Genomic DNA, 14,749 nt, shown 5'->3' with positions numbered 1-14,749 from the left:
GCCCGACATGGCCAGACGGTTAGGGCGTTCGACTGGTAAACTGAGGATCGCGGGTGTGAATCCCTGTCACATCAAACATGCTTGTCCTTTGAGCGTTAGAGTGCGTTATAATGTTACAGTTAATTCAACTATTCGTTGGTAAAAGAGTAGTCCAAGAATTGGAGGTTGGTAGTGATGACTAGCTGCCTTCCCTCCCGTCTTACACTTTTAAATTAGGGACGGCTAACGCAAATAGCCCTAGTGTAGCTTTACACGAAATTAAAAAAAACAACCTTTCTTACTGGTGCTTAATTTCAATGTGACACTACAATGTGAAAAGAAAATTACTGCGTTGTTTACTTTAAGAAAACATTACTGCGTAATGTGTTATCACTTACCATTTTAACAGAGATAAAAATAATACACAACTCTATATAAAAGAAATACATTAATTTTTTGTGTATAAAAACATAAAATCGGGTGACACTTTTGTGGCTTGTTAATACCTTGGATTGTTTTCTTTTGAACACTATATATAACCAAGTATTAAGAATTAACAGTGCTGGACGATGCCACTCGGTGTTAATTTTTAACAACGTATCGATTTCGTACAACATTGATAAATATATAAAAATAAAATCATTAAATATAACACCTCCAGAAGTGTTACATTCACACTGAGCACACTCAGACCAATTGTTTATTATTTATTTGAACTCTATTAAAGTTACTACTCCACTGACGATTTCGTTGTTAGAGCTCCATGTATTAATTATTGAGATATCAAATGCACATGTATTTTATTTTTCGTACCCGGTCTGACGGTCTCGCTACGAACATAAATAATTATACTGTTTTGCTTGTAAATCTATTAGATTTTCAACAACGGTTAGACTGCTAAGACTCTACGAACGTTTGGACTTTCTACAGTGATTTAAACTCGAAAAGGTTTAGTCACGTATTTATAAGAGGTTCATAAATACAACAGGACGTGAGCTTTGCTGTTTTACTTTGCAATTCACGAGCTTCCTGTTTTCAATATTAAACAATAAGCGTAGAGTTAACACTTTCATAAAATCACATAAAGAAACCTTATAAACCCTGTTTATCGTATAAGCATCCTCTAAAGGCTCGCTGATGAAATATTATCCTTAATGTAAATGTTGTACCAAACAACAAGCCACAATATTTATTTTTGGTTTATATCCTAACAGGGTATATGAAACCATAAAAAGATAAGTAATTATCTCATGGAATAATATAGTTAGAAGACAAACATTATCATTTCATTAACCGCAATTGCATTTTTTTAGTATTTCTAAATGTTCACTGTTCGTGTTCCCTTGTCCCCGTAAGTATGTAATAAGAGTGACTATCAAAACCTACCATTTGGTCAATAGTTGACGATAGTTAACTTCTCTTTGGTCTATCAGTTTATAGTTAGTGACAACTAGTGCAAGATAACCCTTTGCAGGAAAATTTGAAAACAAATTAATATTTTTTTTATAATTTTTCTATTAGGAAAGTCCTAATATCCCAAAATCTTGGTGTTATATTTTTCGGAAGCAGTTTTCTGACGTAAAAAAATGAAGTATTTGTTTATTCTGTTCTTGACAATTCTGTATTGCCTTTAAAGTTACGTATTCTGCTGCTATGCTGTTCAAATCATTCTTGTGTTCTATAATTTTTGTTTCGTTCTTTTTCCAATAAGTTCAAGAATGTTTAATATCCTGAAACGCTTATGCTTCAAATATATTTTTCTTATAATCTACAAAATGTCTTGAGATTTTTATAACTTTTTGTGTGTTTTGTTATTCCAATTTTAATGCTGTGACATCATGTAATCTTTCATACCCTGCTGCTTTAATTGTTAATAAATATTTATATTATGCTTATCCATTTTCAAAATCATCTTTATATACGCTAAGAGCTATCCACTTAATTAACAAACAATGTAAAGGTTTAAAACAGTTATTTGATGCATAATACATTGATTATTTAACAATGTTCCGTTTCCACTATGATCACACACTTGTACTTGATTATGGCTCACTGTCAGAAGCGAAACTTTGTTAGGAGATAAATCTGTGATGTTAAGAAAGCTCACGAATGCATTGAAGGTTTTTCTATTCTATTTTAAGAAATATTTTAGTTGTAGATTTTGATGTTTTGATTCTTCAATTTTTCAAATTTTCATGATCTCGACAAACAACGCTAAGTTCTCATATTACTTGTGTACAGTCTTTAAGATTCTTTGCAGTGGTTTAAGCTTTGTTGATATAGTATCAAAGACGTTCAAATGTCCAGAAACAACATGTATATTGTTCCTGTACTTGTAGAAACTCTCAGACGTCCCCCACAGGGATGGTTGCTTTCCGTTTCCTAATTCAATAACGTACAGACGTCTTGCAGTGATATGTGTTCTGTTCTACTTCTTTGTAACTCACGCTATGAGTAAACGTATAAGGAAGCCAACCAAGAACCATCAAATTATAAAACACTACACACGAGCCTTCCGATACTGGTTTCACTTTCAGCGTATAAAAAACGAAATTTTTAAAAGAGGGCATATAAAGGATATTTGTAGACCATTCGTTATTTAGCTTTAATTCAATAATTATTTCAAAAAATGTCAACATATACTAAAAAAATAAGTATATTGGAGAATAACATAAAAAAGAGTTGGCTGTTCTGAAGATAAGCAAAAAGTTACACAATGGGTTATCTGTGCTCTGCCTATCATGAGTATTCAAACCTGATTTCTAGCGTTGTAAGTCTGCAGACATACCGCTGTGCCATTGGAAACTACAAAAACTGAAATGCACCGTGTAAAGCATTTTGCCAAGACACAAAAAAACCACTTTGTATAAGCACAAAGTTGCAAAATTAGCCATCGGCTTTGCACGATTTTACCCATAATTTTATGTTTATACTGTTACGTATTACAATTTCAAATGGCCTGAAACTGAGTTAAGTTATACTTATGGCTCACGAAGATATATTTATGAAAGATTTTAATTTTAATTTTTCTCAGGTTATCAAATAATTTATATTCGAAATTAGGTCTGTTGTTACGTATTACAAATTGAAATGGTCTGAATCTGAGTTGAATGATTATGTATCCAACTTATGATACTTACCAAAAACGTTGATGTACATAGTTTTTTTTTAAAATAAAAATATATTTTAATATATAAACAATAATAGAATCTACAATTGTGGTTTTTACAAATAATATTAAATGTACAAAAATTCTACAAGTATACAAACAATATAAAGCCTTCTTTCTGTTCCTAAACTTCTCTGATGTCTTATTGAGGTTTTACGATGAACGAGTTTATTTCGAGTTAATGTCGATACAAGTCACTCAACAGGAAGCTCTGCGTTCTTCGTTCTATGCTTCTCACGAGTCGAGTTATTTGCCGTCAAAGTTGAATAATGTCTTAGCAGAAATACTGATGTTCGTCAAATATCTTAAGTTTCCCGATTAATAAGTACTAATCACGGTTATAGTTTCTGAAGTTTATAGTACACCAGCTATAGCAAACCAATAATTTATACTGTCTCTTGGAGCGTCGAGTTGGTTATATTTATAGGCTTGAGATGAGTGTCTAGAAATTCCAGCCTGCACAATTATACAGACAAAACATTAGTGTTTAGGTACATACATATATTATTGTTTTTTTACATTCGAGAATTTTCTGCTTCTTTAGTTTCTCAATGAAAATTTATCTGAACAAGTTATGTATATGTAATTTAAATAAGCGTTTATATCAAAACGGATATATGATAGTAAATCCGTTACAATACACTGTCAGTTTTATTGGAGCCATTATTATTATCAGATTTACTACTAAAAGGGTCATGGCAAAGCATGAACTAATTCATAAAATTAAGATTTAAAAAGATTCAGAATGCTATTATATACATATGTAATGTGTATATTACTTTCCAGCACGTAGGAAAATAAATTTGTTAGATAATAAAATGGAAATGAATAGAATAAACAGAGATAATCAAATCCTTTTACAAGTAGATTTAATCAGTTTTTATTAGTGAGGTTTATATACTTGAAATATCGTTTTTGAACAATATTAATAAATGGGGTACAAACTATGTTTCTCATATTTTGTCAGTTACTGGTTTTTACTAACGAATGGATAACACACATGCTGTTAGTTGTATTGTTTAAAATATGTCACCTGTGACTGAGGGGAAGAAATCGTATCCATCGGGTTTTTCGAATATTCGAAATCTCATAAGGTTCAATTTTTTCGTTTGCATTTAAAATTATGGATTTATGAGTTTTATGATTTATGAGTTTTATGATTTACGAGGTTTATGATTTATGAGTTTTATGATTTATGAGTTTTATGATTTATGAGTTTTATGATTTACGAGGTTTATGATTTATGAGTTTTATGATTTATGAGTTTTATGTTTTATGATTTATGAGTTTTATGATTTATGAGTTTATGATTTATGAGTTTTTATGATTTATTTGAGGTTTTATGATTTATGAGTTTTATGATTTATGAGTTTTATGATTTACGAGGTTTATGATTTATGAGTTTTATGATTTATGAGTTTTATGATTTACGAGGTTTATGATTTATGAGTTTTATGATTTACGAGGTTTATGATTTATGAGTTTTATGATTTATGAGGTTTATGATTTATGAGTTTTAGATTTATGAGTTTTTGATTTGAGTTTTATGATTTATGAGTTTTATGATTTATGAGTTTTATGATTTACGAGGTTTATGATTTATGAGGTTTATGATTTATGAGTTTTATGATTTATGAGTTTTATGATTTATGAGTTTTATGATTTATGAGTTTTATGATTTATGAGTTTTATGATTTACGAGGTTTATGATTTATGAGTTTTATGATTTATGAGTTTTATGATTTACGAGGTTTATGATTTATGAGTTTTATGATTTATGAGTTTTATGATTTATGAGGTTTATGATTTATGAGTTTTATGATTTATGAGTTTTATGATTTACGAGGTTTATGATTTATGAGTTTTATGATTTATGAGGTTTATGATTTACGAGGTTTATGATTTATGAGTTTTATGATTTATGAGTTTTATGATTTACGAGGTTTATGATTTACGAGTTTTATGATTTATGAGTTTTATGATTTATGAGTTTTATGATTTATGAGGTTTATGATTTACGAGGTTTATGATTTATGAGTTTTATGATTTATGAGTTTTATGATTTATGAGGTTTATGATTTATGAGTTTTATGATTTATGAGTTTTATGATTTACGAGGTTTATGATTTATGAGTTTTATGATTTATGAGTTTTATGATTTACGAGGTTTATGATTTATGAGGTTTATGATTTATGAGTTTTATGATTTATGAGGTTTATGATTTATGAGTTTTATGATTTATGAGTTTTATGATTTATGAGGTTTATGATTTATGAGTTTTATGATTTATGAGGTTTATGATTTATGATTTATGATTTATGAGTTTTATGATTTATGAGGTTTATGATTTACGAGGTTTATGATTTATGAGGTTTATGATTTATGAGTTTTATGATTTATGAGGTTTATGATTTACGAGTTTTATGATTTATGAGTTTTATGATTTATGAGTTTTATGATTTATGAGTTTTATGATTTATGAGTTTTATGATTTATGAGGTTTATGATTTATGAGGTTTTGATTTGAGTTTTATGATTTATGAGGTTTATGATTTATGAGGTTTATGATTTATGAGTTTTATGATTTATGAGTTTTATGATTTATGAGGTTTATGATTTATGAGTTTTATGATTTATGAGTTTTATGATTTATGAGTTTTATGATTTATGAGTTTTATGATTTATGAAGTCTCGTCGCGCAGTGCTCATCATTACAGAGTTTTGAAATCAAATCCCTGTTTCAAATACTGGACAAACGAATGATGTCGGTTAAGGTCGGTCACATTGGTGATGTTACTAATACTGATTGCCCTCACTTTAGTTTGCAGCTCAAAATTAGAAAAGTATTTGTCTATACTTTAAATGACCTTTACCATATAAACATTTTCAGCTGTTAAATTAATTAAAAAAAGAACGCACCTAAGATTACACTTCTTTTAAATAATCACATATTGTAACACTCGCATTGGTAGCAAACCCATTGGTAGTAAACCCATTGGTAGCAAACCCATTGCGCTTTCTTATCGTAGTAATTATACAGGATATGATTCATTGCATTCGATATTAAAACATTACAGAACTAGTGCTCTACACAGGCTGAGCTAGGCTTAGTAGTTAGCGTGCCAGACTGTGATTGAAAGAGTTGATGCCCCAAGGTCCAGTGCTGCAAAAAAGCGCCTTGCTTTGTAAAACTTTTGGGCTAGATACACAAATAGAAGATCTAATCTAGCTATACAGCCAAATACGAACGGCTCAAGGGTTAGCAGGAACTATTTACAAATTGCCCTCTATGCGAAAATTGTGAAACAAACAAACATGAAACAACAACATTCAGATGATGGAAGTAATGCACCCCCACTTCCCCAAATCAGCATCTCTTAACACTGATAAATCAGTATCTCTTGACACTGATAAATCAGCATCTCTTGACACTGATAAATCAGCATCTCTTAACACTGATAAATCAGCATCTCTTGACACTGATAAATCAGCATCTCTTAACACTGATAAATCAGCATCTCTTAACACTGAAAAATCAGCATCTCTTAACACTGATAAATCTACATATCTTAACACTGATAAATCAGCATCTCTTGACACTGATAAATCAACATCTCTTGACATTGATTTTCTAATTCTTTAGCTAATAAAAGACAGATTTAGAAATATTACCAAGATAAAAATGTTGGTTTTTGTGTGTGGGACCACTTTTACCGGCAAGGCCCTCACAGCTTTGTAGCCAAGAAGACTGAAAATACATATGACGAAATTGCAATGTAGAAAGTGTTCATTTAACATCAATGAAGAGCCAATGAATATACAGTACCTCGAAAGTTCTTTTTCTACTTTTCCATAAAATATGACTTTCAAACATATTTGTAGATTATTTAGTTTCGTTCTGGAGTTGTTGGCCATGGCAGCTGCTCGCATTTTTGGAATGCATCCAGAATTGCTTGTCTTAGTGCATTGGCTACCTTAGATACGTCGTCTGTTGCACAAGGCAGGTATGCAAGCTTTATTGTCTTAATTACTTGTAATGATGTGCTGGATACAATCTGTGACAAATAGTTGCCACCAACATCTCGTTATCGTGTAAATGGTGCTATGATTTTCCAAATTCGCATTCAGCTTTTCAGTTGTATAATTAGGTTTAGGGTACAGAGTGATGCCCAACACCGCTATGTAGTGTGTACGTGTCTGTTTCACAATTCTTTTATTTTCTCCAATCCAACTTCACACACTTTTCCAAAACATGTTCATGGACATTTTTTAGTTCATACTTTTAACATTTTTTTTCCTGACTTTCGCTTCTTCCTTTTCCAGTATCCCTGTAAATTCCTTTCTATAAGTTCCATGGTAACGTGCCTCCACGCCAGACAGATTGACGTCAACAACTTGAATTATTGTGAGCAGTTTCTCTCTTGGTCTTGCTACTGATTTATTCATACCATAAGTAAAGGTAGTTGTAGTTTCTGATATCTTGATTAATCTTTTTTAGAACGACCTATATTACAAAATACGAAGCCATAACTGAAGAAAAAAATTGTATCTTCTAATTACTACGTCAGATGAAGAAATTAGAAATGATGATAACCTGTATTTAAATTTTGTGAGATTTTGATAGCAGTCTCTGTAATAATCGAGTCTAACATTTACTGGTCGTTATTTAGGTATTATTTATTAATCTTCTATAGGTTTGTTTGATCTTTTATTTCTTTAGTCGCTCTGCAGTAAAAGTTATGTATGTTGAGACCTTGTTGTGCACGACACGTGGTGTTTGCTCTTTGTTTTCTCTTTTCTTCGAGGCCCGACAAGGCGAGATGGTTAAGGCGATCGACTCGTAATCTAAGGGTCATGGGTTCGAATCCCCTCACACCAAACATGCTCGCCTTTTCAGTAGTATGGGCGTTATAAAGTGACGGTCAATCACACGTTGATAAAAGAGTAGCTCAAGAGTTGGCGGTGGGTGGTGATGACTAGCTGCCTTCCCTCTAGTCTTACACTGCTAAATTAGGGACGGCTAGCACAGATAACCCTCGAGTAGCTTTGTGCGAAATTTCAAAAACAAACAAAAAACAAACCCTCGTGTAGCTTCGCGCGAAATTCAAAACAAGTAGTCTTTCTTTAAAATCCACCACTCACATTCTGTGAAGTCTTAATTCTTGTAATGAAAATAAACTGTAATAGATATGTGTGAAGTCAAGGTCAAATTATAGTTTGAAATAACATTAGGTATTTAATGTATAAAACATACTGCCCCAGCACTAAAACTGTGTCATTTAACACGTTACTCACTATTCCAACTTAATTTTCTTCAACTAAAAAAGTCATAACGACAAAAGTCGGCCCACACACAGCAGGCAGACACGCTCGTTTCTTGAGAACATATTTAAACCTGTTCGTTTGGTCACCCAGAAATGAGAAAACCATAATGGCAAGAGTTGCTGAGGGGATTGTATGGTAGGTAGGCTATTGGAGTTGCTGAGGGGACTGTATGGTAGGTAGGCTATTGGAGTTGCTGAGGGGACTGTATGGTAGGTAGGCTATTGGAGTTGCTGAGGGGACTGTATGGTAGGTAGGCTATTGGAGTTGCTGAGGAGACTGTATGGTAGGTAGGCTATTGGAGTTGCTAACCTAGATATTTTTCTAAGATCTGAATTTTGAACATTTTCTCTAAAGACATTAAAGATGATTAATAATAACAAAAAAAAATCATCCGAATGGAACTTGTCAGCAGTCTTCAATCTTTAGGCCAGCTAGAAGTTGTTATCGCATTTTAAACTACAATATAAAATCATTTTCCCTTTATTGATGTTAGTACGAATGCTTACAATGCTTACATGGTGTAAACAATTATTTCAATATTTGAACTAAAGTGTTTTAACTCTTTCTGTGCAGTTGTCTTCAGGCGAACTAACTGTTAACCATTCTCTTCAACTGCTTCGTTGGTTTAGATTATTTTTCATCTGAATTTCAGATATTTGAATTATTTACCTTCAGCAACTCGCTGAAGCTCTGTTCTTTGGTCTTGATGAAATCAGTTGACAGACAGAAAGCAAAACACAAAAGAAAGCGTATATAAGTGGATGTTCAAGATGCACGACCTCTGAGGAACTCAGTCTGAAAACCAGTTGTAGGTGATAACTCATCACTTAAGAACTGAAACGACACATCTTACGATGTGGAGGATTTTTATCCACAAAAGATCGATAATTATGAGTAAAAAATTCGATAGAAAGCAATATTTAATACTTTTTGAAACACATAAATGTCGGAAAGGGTTATCAAGTGTCATTGAATGAAAATATATTTTATACGAATATATTGATATCACATAGAAGTTTTTATTCTACTAATTTGTGGTAAAACACGAATTGATGATTTTATGAATGATTTCGTTTTGATGCCTACTCAAAAATATTCTGCTGTTTAATAGGTGCGTTACTATAATTTTGAAACATTATAAAACTTTGTGATGTCCTACAGGGATAATTACTTTTAATTTTAAAAATCTACAAGGAATTTTGTTTTAAAGTCATTTTACTTCTTATGTCTTTCAGTGTCTCTAATGTACTGACACACATCTGAAGACTGACTGATATTTTCACTCTTGTTATAATTTTTTTACGATTGTTTTCTTTTATAGACGTCACAGTGATGAAATTTTGTTTTTCAGATTTTCCGAGTCTGGAACGAATATTGATCTGTTGCTTAAGTTTTAGACATTTATTTAAAATAAATATAAATTATTTTACACGTCAAATATTACAGCGTTCCAAATTAAGCCACATATTTATGGTTCTTTACTTTAGTTATACCCTCAAAGGTTTGTGCTTTTTCTGCTTTATAGTTAAAGAACACTTGGTTTCTTACATTTGTTTATCACCTGTTGCTCAATTTCAAAAACACTTTGATGTCTCATGGAAATTTTGATTCGATTGTTACAGTTTTGGGAACATCCTAATGTCTGAGAAGATTTTTTCTTTTATATCAACCTCTGAGGTCATTGTGATAATTACTACATCTTTAATAAATATTGATATCCTTCTAAGATTTGTAGCACTTATGTTGAATAATGATTTTATATAATACAATTCTTAAGGGAAGTTCAAACACGTCGTATAACTACAACTTCCTGTAACTCTGCATGTCTGTTTTGCTTCCTTTCACGTTCACTTCTTGTTGTATTTTACAAAAGTGTCAATTCTAACGTTTTATAAAGATTTATTGTCTACTTTAGGAAAGCCTTTATATCCTACAGGTTTTTCTGTATGGTGTTTTTGCTCTTGGGATTTCTTTATATTATACAGAAAATGATATTTTCCTTTTATATAGGATATTCTAGGAGCTTTACTTTGTTGCTCTGTATTCAGGAAGGTTCAGATGTCCTAAACGTTTTTGTGTGACTTTACTCCAGCAGTGTGCTAAAGTAATAGGTTCTGGTTTTGTTACCTCTGATACATATAATAATGGTTTATGCTTTGAATTTCTGCTTACAAAAATGCCAAAAAGTATTGAAATTTTAGGAAGATTTCCAGTTCATAACTTTGTGATGTTTAATTTAATATTTGTGGTGTAAAATGTTTTTCTCCAATCATTATTTTATAATCTTTATAAGAACAATAATTCCTAGCTGTGGAGTGAAGGGTCGTTACATAAGATTCTCATGTTCCTTGTTGCAAACAAAGATGTCATTACGTTTACGTATTTTGAAATTTGAGGTGTTCGTATTTCAACTCTAAATTCGTCATATTTTTGAAGTTGGCAATATGAGTTTTATATGACATGAAAAAACAGATAATGATATTAATTTTTAACTTATTTTTACTGAAACCAGTTAATTATTTATCCTTATTATGGCAACTTTTTGACATTCTTTACAAAGATGTAAGAAACGTTTTATGGTAATGAACACAAACTATGTTCAAAAGCTGTGTTGAACTGTAGTGTAATTTATTATTTTAGCAATTTGAACATAATTTTTGGGCCTCGTAACAGCACAAATTATATGTATTTTCCAATTTAAAATTTTATTTATTTAAATATCTCCCGCTGGTACAGCGGTAAGTCTACGTATTTACAAAGCTAAAATCAGAGGTTCGATTCCCCTCGGTGAACTCAGCAGATAGACTTGATGTGGCTTTGCAATAAGAAAACACACAAACACACATTTATTTAAATAGATTCATATTTTTATATGTCCATAAATTTCATATGTTTCAACACAAAGGTTCTGCATCAGCCAGAGTTTTTGTTTTCTTTTGTTGTAACCACTAAAACGAGATAGATGTTTATAGTTTACTTTATTTTGTATTTGCAAGATAGAAACAATATTCTCTTTGTAAAGTTTTTACAATAGATGAAATCAGAATACTGTTCTTCTAACAAAAATAATAATCGAAAATGATGTATTTTATTTGTGCTATACGGTTAGTTACTTGAAACGTCAATTTCAAAGAGAAATTGAATTTCTGTTTGTTTGTTTCGAATTTCGCGCAAAGCTACTCGAGGGCTATCTGCGCTAGCCCTCCCTAATTAAGCAGCGTAAGAAGAGGGAAGGCAGCTAGTTATTACCATCCACCGCCAACTTTTGGGCTACTCCTTTTACCGACGAATAGTGGGATTGATCGTCACATTATAACGCCCTCACGATTGAAAAGACAAGACTTTTGGTGCGACGAGGATTTAAACCCGCGACCCTCAGATTACGAGTCGAAACGCCTTAACCCAGCTGGCCTTCAGTAATGTGTTTTTCTTAGTTTCCGATTTGCTTAAACATATTAAGTGGAACACAACAATCTTAAACATATTAAGTGGAACACAACAATCTTAAACATATTAAGTGGAACACAACAATCTTAAAATTACAGTGTATGTGTATTATTTAAAAGCGGGTTCTGAAAAAAACACATACATGTGTTTTTTTCTGTGGAATTTCGTTTCAGTTATACTCATAATTTCACCAGTTTCTGGAAAACTAATCCTAATATAAGTCTATCCATCTTTGATCATAACTAAAGCTAAAATACTAGTTATTTTGAAAATACTATCTGTTCTATATAATTAATAACGGTGTTACATAGAAATAAGGTGTTCTATATAATTAATAACGGTGTTACATAGAAATAAGGTGTTCTATATAATTAATAACGGTGTTACATAGAAATAAGGTGTTCTATATAATTAATAATGGTGTTACATAGAAATAAGGTGTTCTATATAATTAATAATGGTGTTACATAGAAATAAGGCTATTCAATCTCTTTCAATATAATTTAGACATATATTACTTTCAGGTAGGTCGCCTGAGACGATTTTGTTTCCCCTTTGAGTAGGCTCCGGCATGGCCAGGTGGTTAAGGCAGTCAACTCGTAATGTGAGAGTTGCGGGTTCGAATATACGTCAAACCAAACATGTTTGCCCTTTCAGCCGTGAGGGACGTTTTAATGTAATGGCCAATCGCGTTATTCGTTGATAAAACAGCATCCCAGGTGTTGGCAGTGGGTGGTGATGACTAGCTGCCTTCTCTCTAGTCTTACACCGTTAAATTAGGGATGGATAGCGCAGATATCTCTCGTGTAGCTTTGCGCAAAATTAAAAACCAACCACACAAACAAACAAACAAACAAACCTTTTTGAGTATGTATTTTATGTTTGTAGTTTCACTACCTAAAATCTGGATTTAATACTCTTTACTAACTATGCCAGATTAATTAATGTCTTTTAGAATATATACATATACATAATTTAAATGTCTGCTAATCTGTCATGCTTTGTACGCACTGCGTAGTTAATCGTAAAAATATTATACATCACATAGCCTTTTCTATTCAGGGGTACATTACCTTCTACACAATCAGCTATTTTAATTAGTCGAGACCCCCACTAGTACAGCGGTAAGTCTACAAATTTACAATGCTACAATCAGGGACTCGATTCCCCTCTCTGGGTTCAGCAGATAGCCCGATGTGGCTTTGCTATAAGAAAACACACACTCACACTTAATCGAAAATATTAAGGACAATAGCCGGGTTTTTTTTATTTACTTATTCTACGATGCTTAATAAATACCAATTGCACTTTAAGTTTGAAATATCGAAACCTGTTTTCTAATGGTATAAGTCCGCACACGTGCCACTGGGTGACAATTATATTAGCATAAAATTACTTTTTGTCGAATATTTATTTTTTTATGACCTACAATGTGTATGAGTTACATATAACTTACAAACATACATTTCAAAATATAACTGTTGGAGTTTAACATCATTACCAATAACGTACTTTCTTTGGTAGTTCGTTTTATTAATTATTAGTATAATTTGTTGATAAGAAGGAATAGTCAGAGGGAAAGTTACAAAACTGTTCATTTTGCAGTATTTAGCCTAACTCGTCGCAGCGCCACATGGATTTTGTGCTGGCCCTTAATCCGAGATTAATTAAGATCCAGAACTTTAAATAAGAAGTCTACGTTTTTGTATGTTCAAACACATTCAACAAGAGTGTTGTGTCGTCATTTTAATTTAATATTTACCTATTTCTGACAAATACTTTATTTGTACTTTTGTTTAGGATATTTTACGTTTGTAAACAAAAATATTATTATCGAATCTGGTGTTACAGAACATTTTAGCGACGAAATAGAAACGACCTGAGAGTCATACGAAGAAATTAAAACATACAAAATTGCTCGCGTATCATATGGAAAAGTAATAAAATCGGGGGGAACCTAACTTTACACTACCCCCCCCCCAAAAAAAAAACATTTAATTTCGTAATGATTCGTCAATGTTTTTCTATAAAATGTACAAATTAAATGCAAGAAACGCTTCAACGATTTATTATGTATGGTAATTCAAATGAGAGGTGCACGTGAAAATATGCACGCATATCGTGGGTCACGTGGGAAGAGAAAGTATTTTTTCATTATGTGTGTGTGTGTGTGTTTCTTTTAGCAAAGCCACATCGGGCTATCTGCTCAGTCCACCGAAGGGAATCGAACCCCTCATTATAGCGTTGTAAATCCGAAGACATACCGCTGTACTAGCGAGGGGCATTTTTTCGTTACGTAACTAGAGATTTTTTTATTATTTTAAATTCAACTACAGGTATATAGAGTAAGTAAAAAATATTTAATGAAAATGCATATTTGTCTAAGAATGATCGTTGTCATGTGCTTTAAATATCCGATAGCATGTAACGGATATCGCATGATATGTATCTTTAATCCCATATATATCATAAATACATTGTGATATTTTTAACAGTTGTCTTTTTATTTTAACTGCAACTGTTACCACTAGTGGGAATTCTTTGAAAGTGTGTCTGATTTTAAATTTCCTCTTTCTAAGGGATCAAGGTATGTTTCTATATTTGATAATATTAAATTATCAGGTAAATTATTGTATCGTTCAGGGTAGCTAATCTAATATTTAATTTTCATACGTTGTGTTATTTACAGCTGTTTTGTATTCAGTGACTGTACTTCTGGTCAGACTATGAAGTCAGTGGCTTATGATTCGCGACCTTTTGCCAAAAATATATTTCTGCACTTTGGTTGCGATCGAATCCCATTATTCAGTTAAACAAGAGTAGCTGAA

The sequence above is a fragment of the Tachypleus tridentatus genome, chromosome 12 (genome assembly GCF_004210375.1).
Source record: "Tachypleus tridentatus isolate NWPU-2018 chromosome 12, ASM421037v1, whole genome shotgun sequence".
Taxonomy (NCBI): domain Eukaryota; kingdom Metazoa; phylum Arthropoda; class Merostomata; order Xiphosura; family Limulidae; genus Tachypleus; species Tachypleus tridentatus.
Note: the sequence above shows the minus strand (reverse complement) of the source record.